Source organism: Lissotriton vulgaris, chromosome 1_1 (genome assembly GCF_964263255.1).
Source record: "Lissotriton vulgaris chromosome 1_1, aLisVul1.2, whole genome shotgun sequence".
Classification (NCBI taxonomy): Eukaryota; Metazoa; Chordata; class Amphibia; order Caudata; family Salamandridae; genus Lissotriton; species Lissotriton vulgaris.
This window is the reverse complement of record NC_141685.1, coordinates 1,210,999,456-1,211,012,330: the sequence shown is the minus strand read 5'-3', so window position 1 is coordinate 1,211,012,330 and position 12,875 is coordinate 1,210,999,456.

Sequence of the window (12,875 nt, the reverse complement as noted above, 5' to 3'; positions counted from 1 at the left end):
TTGATACCTCTTGCGGCGTGCAGGTGCGTAACCATGAGCTCGTCAGCTCGACCGGCTCAAGGGAGCCTTGATAAACAACAATCCATATGGTCGCACACTGCTCCTCCTACCAGCAAGCTCTCCTCCAGCGTCAAACAGTGTTTCTGTCTGCTTCTGTACTATGCTCCATTAATGTTACTGCTGAGGCAGGAAATGTCTGAACATCCTTAAATCAGACGGACTTGCACCGGAGTAAATAGGTGTGAGGCATACATCACAGGCACTGGATGTCATTAGGAATAAGCCAAGTTTACAGGGAGGATTAGGACCATTTGGGGTGGGATGAGGCTCTTTCACATGGAAAAGATTAAAACAGATGCATGTGCGACTAACAGTTTTGCCCAGATTGGCGACGTTTTAATTGAAAATCTCTGTTTTGCCTTAAACCTCTCCATTACAAAAAGAATGACCAAAGAAAATCAGCTAATACACAGGACGCATTTATAATTTTAGCGTGCCTGGGATTTTCAGTGCCCTGAAAGCTAGCATTGCGCCCAAATGTCAGATTATATCACCATTACCGAGACTAACTGCACAGCTAGCCCGGGCCACTGTGTAGAGTGCGGCCTTCAAATAATATTGAGAATGACATCCTTTGGAGCCAGTTCAAGTTTGCCTCTGTGAGTGTCCATAGCAAACAAGCAAACAGGAAAACAGCAACATGCTAAGTTTAATGAGTAAGCGCGCTACATGTTGGGCACAATCGCATGCGCCGGAAATGCACAGGCCCCGAACTCACGCCGGACGGTGGCGGGCGGTTGTATAAAAGTGGGCAGGACTGGAGAGTCAGTCCGCTAGTAATTAAGCAGGCTGCTTAATTACTAGCGGACTGACTCTCCAGTCCCGCCCACTTTTATACAACCTCCTGACGCTGTACGTGTGTTCTTTGCCCGCGCGCACACCCGCTGCGCACTAGCAATTAAACAGATCCCAGGAGGGGATCCTAACACTAAGGAGCACAAAATAGATTGATGCAAGCAATTCAGGCAAGACCAATTCTTAAACAAAAATGCAGGTGTCATGGTTCACGGGAGGTTTCCTCCCCGCAACCCTGTTGTGGCTTTATTGTCAACCTCTGTTCCACGGTTTTACTATCCCAGGGCTCATCGTACCTGGAGTTGGCGAGTGTGCTGGCGTAATTTGACATCCAAGATGGCTGCCAGCACACCCGCCGTTTAGCGGTCTAGTTTCCAACCTCATTCCCTGAACACAGGTAAAGTGCGTGCGTTAACATTTCTCTGCGCACTTCACCGAGAAGATTCCACGGAGAAGACCTACCTTAGAGGCGTGGCAATTAGTCAGCTAGGGAAGAGTTCCAGGTTAGTGTTTTGTTGTTTGTGCATGTACCACAGCCGAATTTGAGTGTGCAGGTCAAAAAGTATAAACGCTTATGTTCGAGTGTGCGCAGTTTGTAAAATCTTAGGCTAGGCTTGAATGCGCATGTCTGAAGAATAGTGTTTCGGAGAAGGACATGATTTTTATGAGTATTACAGTTACCGTTGTGAGCAAGAGTCCAGTTATCATTGAAAGTAAGAGTCTCAGTTGTCCGCAGTTGTACTAAGGTGAAGTTAACCAGTATATTGAATTTGTGATTTCGTTTCTTGGCATAGGCAAGCTGCATTGAGTTGTCAAGCCTTCAGTTATTTGGTCATTCCAGGAGACTAAGTTATAGTTCTAGGTGGTGAACATAACTTGTAGTCTCGAGTGAGAGTGAGTATAGTTATTTAAGCAGTTATTTAAGCAGGAACTACATTTAGTTTTAATAACACTACATTGAAGATTGAAGATTATATAATAAAAGAAGCTAGAATTCAAAAAGTAAGTTAGGAAAATACATATGCTATACAGACGAGCATAATAGACCTTGTAAAAGATACTTACCTAGTTATTTTCCTCTTCAAGAAAAATAGAAGTGAATTCCTAGCAAACCTAGATGATAAAAGAAAAGCATCTATCAACTTGAAACAGAAGAGAGGCAAGCCCTAAGAAGGTTCCTGGTAAGAGATAATATAGTTGTTAAGTCAAAAGGTATAGTGCTGTAAGAAGATAAAGAATAAGGTCATCAATGCACATTTATTACAGCTCTAACCAAGACGAAAAAGACTAAATAGAGGCAGTGGACCAAGAAGACTACAGGGCAGTCTATTCTTTTATCCCATTCCCCTTTCCCCCCTTGGTACTTACCTGCAACGGTGATCCAAGTTCTTTGCGGTTGAGTATTGAGTGGGGAGTTGGGACAAGGCGTTAGTCTGCTCCTGTGTGTGTTTGAAATTTATCGTTCCTGACAGCAGGTGAACCTTCTGATGTACGCAGAGGAATTCAAGGGACTTATGCTTGGGGTAATCGAGGCAGAAAGTGCTGTTTCCTGAGTTTTTGTTTGTTTTTGTTTTTTAAACCATGTGCATAAGAAAACACAAAACAATGAGAGGCAAACTATATGGCCAACCCATTGAGCTGCCCGAAAAACAATTATGTAGTAACAGTTGTAAGGTATGGGAAGAAAGGAGAAGAGAAAGTAGCTACAGAAGGGAAGGGAAAGGAACGAGAGTAATGAAAGAAAGAAAGAAATAATTAACAAGCATTTGCAATGCAATAGGTCTCACATTTATGAAGGTTTTCGCTATTGACATTGCAAATAACAATGCCTTTTATTTTTGTTTTCCTTTATAAAACATAAATAAAAAGCATCCTTATTTACACAATGCCAATAGCTTACACTCGCCTAAATGCGAGACCTGTTGCATTGCAAATGCTTTTGTTTGTTAGGCACTGGGAGATTAAGTGATTTGCTCAGAATCACAGGATGTTGAGCGTTGTAGCGTAGACTCAAACCCAGTTCCCCAGCTTTGAAGTCGACCGTTCTAGCCACAAGGTCCTCTCATTATTGTGCAGCTAGAGGGTAGCTTCCATACATTCAATTCTTTCCTACTCTGACCAGCTCCCTCTTTTCTCCCACTCAAGACAAAGAAGATACACCATATGATGTTTTTACTGACCTGCCCCACTCACGGCAACTCACCAGCTGTCTGCTGTGCGGAGAAATTTCCTGGGGATTATCGCCCTGTGCCCGCAGCATCAAGTCACAGATCAAGCTGCTGCCTAGGGAGCAGCACTTACGTGGCCTAATGCTGGGGCCCCTGCTGTCCTCTGTGTAGTGATCCAGAATCACGGTCAGCAGTCTAGTGCTCTGTAAGCCAGCACACTGAACACCCACCCACCACTGATGTCACTTGTCAGGTGGCACAGCTTTAATAAAAGGGGCCGAGCGCACATGCTCTGGGCCAGTTGCACTATGTAGCTGTTGGTGTCTGCGTCAGTCATTCTCTAGCATGAGGGCCCAGGGCCCCCAACATTACACGCTGGACCCATGCTTCCGTTGACGGAACTCTACACATCAGGACAGTGCAGCATTGCGCAGGACCGCGCAAGGAGTGAAGGAACTCCACACCTCAGGACCGAACAGCATTGCGCAGACCGCGCAAGGAGTGACGGAACTCTACACATCAGGACAGCGCAGCATTGCGCAGGACCGCGCAAGGAGTGAAGGAACTCCACACCACACACACGCGCAGGAGTGCAATAACTCCACTGAACCAGCGAGGAACGCTTCAGGAACGCGCCAGAAGCAGAGCATTGCGCAAGACTGCGCAAGGAGTGAAGGAACTCCACACCTCAGGACCAAACAGCATTGCGCAGGACCGCGCAAGGAGTGAAGGAACTCCACGCCACCACGACTGAGTGACACAGGAGACCTGTCAGTAGGTCACAGCGAAGATGACTTGCCAAAAAGTCATCGCCAGATGCGGACCAGTCAGTTGGTCACCCCGAAAGAAAAGAAGAAGATGACCAGTCAGTTGGTCACCCCGAAAAAAAGGGAGAAGATGACCAGTCAGTTGGTCACCCTGAAAGAAAAGGAAAAGATGACCAGTCAGTTGGTTACCCCGAAAGAAAAGGAGAAGATGACCAGTCAGTTGGTCGCCCGGAAAGAAAAGGAGATGACCAGTCAGTTGGTCGCCCAGAAAAGAAAGGAAGCAACTGACCAATCAGATGATCACCCAGAAAAGAGAAGGAGAAGCTGACAGTCAGAATATCACGACTGCAAAGACATGCCAGAAGATCAAAGGCATAGTAACTGAATAGATCAAGAAGAGGTCCATGGACGGGACCCAGAAGAGGTCTGATGACACAGACCCGAAGTGAAGGAGCGACAGGAAGAAAGGTGCGATGCCTGGTTTGGCCATCGGAAGAAGAGAAGGTGTGTCCTAAGGGTAGGACGCAACCAGGGAGATTCGTGTGGAGTGCACGCCACACGGAGATGGCCTGGGTGGTTGAAGAAGAGAAATGGGACCGACCACGTTGTGAAAGGAATGGAGGAGAAGAAGGGAAGCGAGTGCCACGGTGCTACTAGAAGATCACCAGAAGAGGAGAGGTGACCATCCAACTTACACAAGCATCAGGAGAAGATGGCGACATGCACCAGAACACCGGAGTGCAGTGGAGAACAAGGCCTGGCAGAAACAAGCCAAAGAGATCCACCTACAAGCCATCCATCAATGTGGCAATCGCAGAAGAAGGCAAGTTTGGACTGTTTGACAACAACCTACCTTTGGGGTTGAGCGGAAGATTGGATGGCGAGAGTGCTCACACATCCGGCTGAGGAACTGACCACTCCACACCAACCCGTGGCAGCCCAAGAAGCAAAGGCCTCAAGGGACTCTGGTGGCAGCAAGTCCCGCAAGAAAGACGGATCCACGACGGTGCATCTGCAAGACCCACTGAGAGGGAAGCTTCGCGTGCAAGAAAAGAGTCAACAGCAAACCTTCAGGTGGAACTAGGACACAACGGTGAAGATCATGGAGCGCCCCGCTCACGGCCCGAAGGCTATGGTGGAGCAACATGACAGACAACACCAGTCCAGTGGAAGCCTGGCAAAGAGGTCCTCCCGGACATCTTGTGAGAGAGGAATACCGGCGAAGAGGGGCATCCTAGTGAGAGGGATGTATGCACCTACTCCTTTCATTTGCCCAGAAATACTTTGAAGCCTGCCCAGAGACATCACCAAGGACCAAGACTGAAGAGGAGAACCGAGCAAACAAACAACACTCGGATCACGTCACCCTTCTATCTAACTACCAACTGTCACCAGTGGTGCCAAGCAAAGGCAAGACCAAGAATAACGTCCAGGCGGCGCAGACAGAAGATAGGACCCGCCAAACAACGGCAAACCATGCCAAAGTGACTCATGAGTCCTGGATGCAGCAACTACACCATCTGCGGCCTGCAATCCACCAAAGAGACTCTCTTCAAATCATAGAGTTCAGTGCTACATTTGTATGTACACTTTTCTATCCCACAGGTTGAACTTTATCGTGGGGTTTGCGAATTGTACTTTTCTCCCACAGGTTGGACTTTCTTTTGTTTTCAATTTTCCCCGAAGTTTGGGAGGGATGTAGTGATCCAGAATCACGGTCAGCAGTCTAGTGCTCTGTAAGCCAGCACACTGAACACCCACCCACCACTGATGTCACTTGTCAGGTGGCACAGCTTTAATAAAAGGGGCCGAGCGCACGTGCTCTGGGCCAGTTGCACTATGTAGCTGTTGGTGTCTGCGTCAGTCATTCTCTAGCATGAGGGCCCAGGGCCCCCAACATTACACTCTGGACCCATGCTTCCGTTGCCTGCTTCCAACAGTGCATATGGGGGTGGATGCTGCAGTCTGCCTGTGCCCGCCTCTTCTCACGACTAGCTCCAGTGCTTCAAGCTTTGAAGAGGAGCTGCCGATCGGCAAATTATGAGGAGAAATGTGGATGCAGGGAGCTGGGGGGTCTCTGTGAGGGGGTAGTGCAGAGCGACTAGAAATCCACAAATCCACTCCCCCGCACCAACATGGAACAGATATTTGGGGGTTAAAAGAAAAACTTGAAATGTTCAATCAGATGTTAAAAATACGATGCCACTATTGAGTGGAATCAGAGCTCCGGAGTCCACTTTCGATTTAGGTGCCAAGGACATCATGCGCACGGCCGGGGTGGCGCTGGAGACTGCATGACATGGATGTTTTGAAACTCCCTGCCGGCAGCAGTGAAGTAGAATTAGAGGGTCTTTATTTCACTGTCTCGCTTCCAAGTTTACAGCACTACCAATCAGACGTCACTGCATTTTTATGCAGCTGACTACCTCTGCCAGGCAGCTGCTACTATATTTGAGTAGGTATGCAGCTCAGCCAGTTACAGGCGCGCTGCAAAAGATAAACTGCTGGAAACAAGTAAATAAATCAAGCGCAGCCGCTAAAGTGAGCGGACCACGCGAATAATTAATTAAATAAACTAGCACGGCTGCAAGAATGTAAGTGGCTCGTGGGGCAAATTAATTAAATAAATGGCATATTAATTAAATAAACATGCGCGGTCCCCAAAAAGTGAAAGATGACTGCGCTCCAAATAACAAAAAAAGAGTGCTTGCTGACTTATGGAGACCGTGTAATGCCACAAGTAAAAGATCCAGTCCTGATGGGTGGTCCCTGAAGGAGACAGGGCGGTAATAAGTAGGTACTAACAAGCCTCATTATCAATCAGAAGCCAGAGTTTACCATGGACGATGACACCAGCCAATAAAAGATATGGGCGGGCCTTCCAACCGCATGTATTAAATACCCTAATACAGCATGCCTCGCAATGGTAGGCGAGAAATAAAAATGAAATAATACAGAAAGTGTGGAGTGTGAGGATCGTCAAACTGATCTCCGGTTGAACAAAGTCTTTGATATGGCTGCAGTGGGATCTCTGCAAGCGCCAACAACCTCTGCAACAAAAGGGAGCACTGGAGTAGGCGCCTGCTTCAGCTCCAGAGGGACTTGTAAGTGCACAGTGCCCCTGGGGGACTAGAGAGTGCTATGCCAGAACTGGGATTAAGAGGTCTCCACGAGCACACAAAGCACTGTTTTTTCGAAAACGAGGAGTCCTGGGCATCAGAGCTAGGGAAAGTTTTGTGTGCAGCCAGGAAATGTTAGGTAAAGTTGAAATTAAATAATGAAAATCAAGGAGAAATGTAGAGGCGCATGCAGCAATGCATCGGAGAAGTCGTTTCAGCCATCAAAGCCAATGAGAAACGGATGAGAATGAGTAATTGGCCTTGGGATACGGATAAGAGAAACGCATAAAAAAAAAAGAAAATACAATGATCAACCAATAGAGAATGTAAGCCCCTTTTAAGATATATTAAGTCAAATTGGTTACACAAGCACAGCTCAAGCACTGTGCAGGAAAAACCTAAAAAGGAGATGGTAATAGCCCGGAAAATGACAGATCAATTGCACTTTTAGATGTAGAAGGGAAATTAAAATACTATATTGCGGTCATTAGACCATTAAAGTGCAAGTGTAATAAATTAGCGATGCATACAAGCAACCTCCAGTTCCTAGACTCAAGGCCCCATGGTCCTATATTCCTATTGCAGCCTATTAGCCCATACCCCAATAAATAGGCAAAAGACATAACAACACAAACAAGGTGCTATTTTCATAAAATGTACAGTATATATAGTGAGATACAGTTGATACATTTCAAATTGGTAAAACACTAAAAAGCACCCTGTAAAATGACAAATGAACATTGAATTAAAGAATGGCAGAAGCCTGATTGGAAAATAAAGAAAAAGATTATGTTCTGTGCATTCGTTTTCAGAAGCAACTTGCGGTCACACCACATAGAGAGTAGGACGTGTGACACCGCAAATACAATTGGGGATAGAGTGTTGTATTTCAACAACCTAAATGCCTTTAGAAAGCGTTTGGTCCCCCGATTTCTACATATTTGGGTCAGCCATCGGTGTCTGGATTTTCTGTAACAAGGGCAGAAAAAGTATGCTGCCCTTTGTGTGGAGGCAGGGGACAACCTATTCAAGTGTAAGTGAGGTTGTGCCAAGCTTGTCCCTCCCATCCTGATAGCCATTACCCATTCAGGCACACCAACGCTCCCTATTGTGTGTGGATGTCTAGGAGGAATATGCAACACTACACCCAGTCATATGACCAGAGACACGCTACAGACACTAAATGGCTTATCAGGAAAAGGCCAGCTTTCTAAAAGTGACATTTTAGGAATTGTAATTTAAAATCTGACTGCACAATTAGTTAGGATTTTAAATTAGGATTCCAGAAACACCAAACATGAACTGGTTGCCTATTCTCATTTGGAAATTACTCTTATAAAATGTAGTAAGGTGACTCAAATGTTATCCTATGGGAGAAGTAGGCCTTGCAGTAGTGCAAAATAAATGTAAGAAATGTTTACTATCAGGACATGTAAACCTTAAAAGCAAAGGTCCTATGTTTTAAGTACATTGTACCCTTCCCTCTGGGCTGTGCAAGGCGTACCCTAAAGGTGGCTCATATGTTTTAAATCTAAGGTTTTGGCCTGGCAAAAGGGCTACTTGAGACATGTTTAAAGGGCTACTTAAATGGGAGGCACAATTAGTGCAGAAGGCCCACTACTGGCTTTAGTTTACCAGTGGTGCCTGGTGAACTTAGAAAAAGGTGCGGCATACATATATAATCAGAATTAAGGGCGGTCGACAAATTCCGTTCCACTTGCGTAACTTGCAAAATTTCGGCATTTTCACATTCCACGCAAAAATGTGGACACTTCTGCGATATGCAGCAGAACGGAATTCGGGGGCAAGAGGGCAAAGAAATTCCTCCAGTTGAGTAGAGGTATTGCACAAAACGGTGGCATCTTCGTGGATAAATATGCAAGGCAGGATTCATTCTGGCACAGTGCTCCTGTCACAAAAATTAAACCTCAACAGGAAGCACTTACAAACAGAAATAAAGCAGATGCCCGAGCGCAATCCCCGTGTAGTTCCTGTAACCAGGAGGCAGCTTTTTCCTCATCTTCTGCTCTGATCGGTCTCTGACCCATTATAAATATTAGGCATGGTTCAGTCAGTCAGTCAGTCAAAATACTTTTATTCGATAAATTGATATCATAAAAAGACACAATACAATTATACGAAAATTATTTACACAATATGCACCATAGACATCATAATATATATTTTTTAAATATAGTGATATAAAAATTCATATAAACAGGATAAAAACTACGATAGCCTCTATTACTTATCATATCTTTGTTGGTGCCGTGAATTAGATAAAAGAACATTTCAAAATTCATTCTAATCAAAAATGGCTAAGGTGAATGGTGCGCTAATACTCCTGTTCCTGATTCGTACAGCAGCTACTAGAAAGCTTGCGACAGAGAAAATTATGCGATGAGTATTTAGTAGTTGAAAATACAGAAGGGCTGGCCTAACCTGTGTAAACCCAGCCTCCCTCAGAATTGGCAGCAAGAACTTCTTCCTGATATTACTGTAACAATCGCAAAACATAAGGAAGAGTAGAGTGTCCTGCGTCGAGAAGTCATCACATCTACATGGGCTAGCCTTGTCTGGGGTGCACCAGTTGTGAAAATAACCTAGCGAGAAAGGAATCAAATTAAAACTGAATTTAGTTAAAAGGTGCCGATGATAGGGGCGGTTCACTATAGTGAGGTAGAACTCAGGTCCTGGGGAGCCAACTAATGCATAGTTCGCTCTAACAGTTGGTTTCCTAATTTCTACCTCCTCTCTCTCTAGGGATATCAAGTTCATCATAGCATTTTTTGTCTGTGAGACGTCCGTTCTTGTTATCGTCTCTGGTGAGAGAAAAAGTTCCGGTGCCCTATTTTTTCCAGGGTAGATTTAATATAGGCGAGCCAGGGAATCTTCAACCAGCATGTTAGTGGGGCTGTTTTTATCAGATCCGTTACGTATCCCACCCCCATCTCAGTATGGATCGTGTACGTTGGGGTGGACTGGGGGACTGTTAAGACTGATCTCAAGAATTTGTTTTCGATCACCTGAATTCTGTCTTGAGGAGTATAACCCCATATCGGACAGCCATACAGCGACCGTGAGGCATTTTGCTTTATATACCTTGATTATTGCCTCTACTGGCCTAGTCTCCACCTTTTTTACAAAACCGAGGAGAGCTGATGTAGTTCTAGCAAATGCAATGCTTCTACTGTTGCTTTGCGGGCCCCAGGTTCCTCTCTCATCAAATAGTACCCCCAACATAGGCACCCTACTGATTACATCGGCACCACAAATAAAAGTTTTAACTCTATTTTTCCTAGAGCATTACCCTGCCAAAATAACATGGGACTTTTTTGAATTTATTTTTAAGTCCAGGGTCTCCATAAAACTTCCAAAGGCATATAACAATCTTTGTAAGCCTACCCCCGTACGAGCCAAAAGAACGGCGTCGTCAGCGTACAGGAGACATGGTATAACCAGATCTCCTATATGCGGTATATGCTGTGACGCTGCCCCTAAGGCTGGCTCCAGGGCATTGATATATAGTGTAAAAAGAAGGGGAGCCAAGATACACCCTTGTCTGACCCCCCTTTCTGAACTAAAGTGCTTGGTGCAACGCCCCTCAGTGGTAACCCTCACTGAAGCTAAAAGACCAGAATGAAGGTCCACTAAAAAATATACTAGGGACGGGTCAAAGCCCATATTTAATAAAATTTGCCATAGCTTTGACATGTTAAATAGGTCAGAGGCAGAGGAGAGGTCCATTAACCATGATGAGCTGGAGATTAAGGCATTGATCAAGTGCACCCCTTTTTGCACTAAATCCATATTGTGTGTTAGACAGTACCCCTTTGTCTTCAAGCCACTCCGTCAGTTTGTGTAAGATGACACGGCCCAAAATTTTTACGGAGGAATCTATCAGAGGGATAGGCCTGTAACAAGAGGGATCCTGGATATCCCCCTTTTTAAAAACCGGGACAATTATGGATTTGAGCCAGGAAGCCGGGAGACTCTTTGTGCCCAGGACGTTAAACACTTTAGTCAGAATTTTTGACCAAAATTGTGGAGCCGCCATGAACAGGTCGACGGGGACCCCATCAGGGCCGGGGAACTTGTTCTTAGTCATCTCCTCTAGCGCCCTTTCAACCTCAACAACCTCAAATATCACCGGAGCGACTATAATCTCAGGTAGAGTGGTTTCTATGCCATTCTTTTTATTTGGCAAACTATATATTTTCTCAAAATGAGCTATCCAGTCATTGTCTAGGATATTACAGTCGAGGGGTGAGTTTGATTCAGTAGCGAACAAGGGTTGGTTTGTAGTCGCCCAGAATTTCCCACTGTCTTTCAAGATCTCAGGTGATGAAAGTTTGGACCACGCTCCCTCCTTTAATTCCAGTTTTCCGGCATGTATGTTTTTTTTAAAGGCTGTTCTTAGGCTCACTATAAGCCCCCTATCTTTAGGGCTGGCCTTCAGTGCTCTACGGAGGACGGCATGTACCTTGCTACAGCTATTATTAAACCATCTTTTACCAGTGTTTGTATTCTGACTTCTCCCATTCTGTAGACTTTGATTAATATGGCTACAAATGGTGTCAAAGGCGGCAATCATCTGAGGACCCTGGGTGTTAATATTCAGGCATATGTCGACCTCCACTTCAGACTTAGACAGAACTTCCTGCAGGAAGGTTTCTGGAACTACTTTGACCCATTTTAATCTTCTTCCCTGATCTTTCAGGGTCCGGTCCTTCCCTCCCTTATGAGGAGCATCCTTAAAGCCCAAGGCATCCCCTATCGCCATCTCAAGTATCACAGGGTTGTGATCACTAAAGACAGAGACCACGGTCTTATACCTTAATACCCTAGATAAAATAAAAGATGTTAAAAAAATATCATCAATAATTGTACCTGCATCTTTCCCCATAAACGTTGGGGCCCTATGACCACCCTCCCCACAGGCTGACTCGTAGAGGTTCCAGATGGCCCAAACATTTTCCAATTCATCACCCTGTTTAGAGTCCTCAAAGTGAATGGGGGCAGAGTATGAGGGCCCCTCATAACCCAAACTAGCACAGAGTTGATCACAGGGATGCGTATTGAAGTCCCCCATCAGTATGATCTCAAAGGTATTTGAATTTAGACTGTATGCAGACAAAAAAAATTCTAATGATACTAAATTATTATGTTCATCAATAGAATTATAAAAATTAATAAATAGTGTTTTGTAAGCGTCAGAAACTGTCATTTCCACTATTAGACAATTGTGACAGCCTGAATCAAGTTGAATCAGTGAGCCCTTCAGCTCCAGGGTAAACAAACTAATTAAGCCCCCCTTGGCTCTGCCAACCTTACTGCGTTTTGCCAGTATACAGAAGTGACTATAGCCATCCAGCGAAAAATTGTTTAGGGGGTCCCAGGTCTCTTGAAGCGCTATTATATTGTATGTTTTTAGAAACCTCTCCCAGTTTTCATTACCCACCTTTGCTCTTATTCCTGCTATGTTCCAGCTCACAATTCTACACTTAGGGACTTGGGTCTCACCCGGTGGCCCTGACTTGTCCCCTAGTCAGTCGCCTTCCCCCATTCCAGATAATGGGGAAAAACGGTTGGCCAGTGGCAAGCCCGTGTCCATTGGGGTATCAGATGTCTGGGGCAGGATCCAAACTGCTGGAGCTGTCTGTGGGCAAAGCGCTACATTCTGGTGTGAAACAGGGGATTTACTCTGTCCTATGACTGGATGCCATAACCTTTTGGGGGGCGGAGGATAGAAAAAACCCAATGGGAATGGCCTAATGCCAGAGTTTAACAATTCTGAGCCATCCCAAAATAGACGTTCAGCAATATTTTGTGTGTTAAAATATACAACGATACAGTCCCCTTCTATAAACTTTTGACATGGGCCAACCCATCCCACTCTTCTGACCATGCTTATACTAGTGCATATGTCTATGTCCCCGGTAGAATAATGGCTACACCAACTTCTG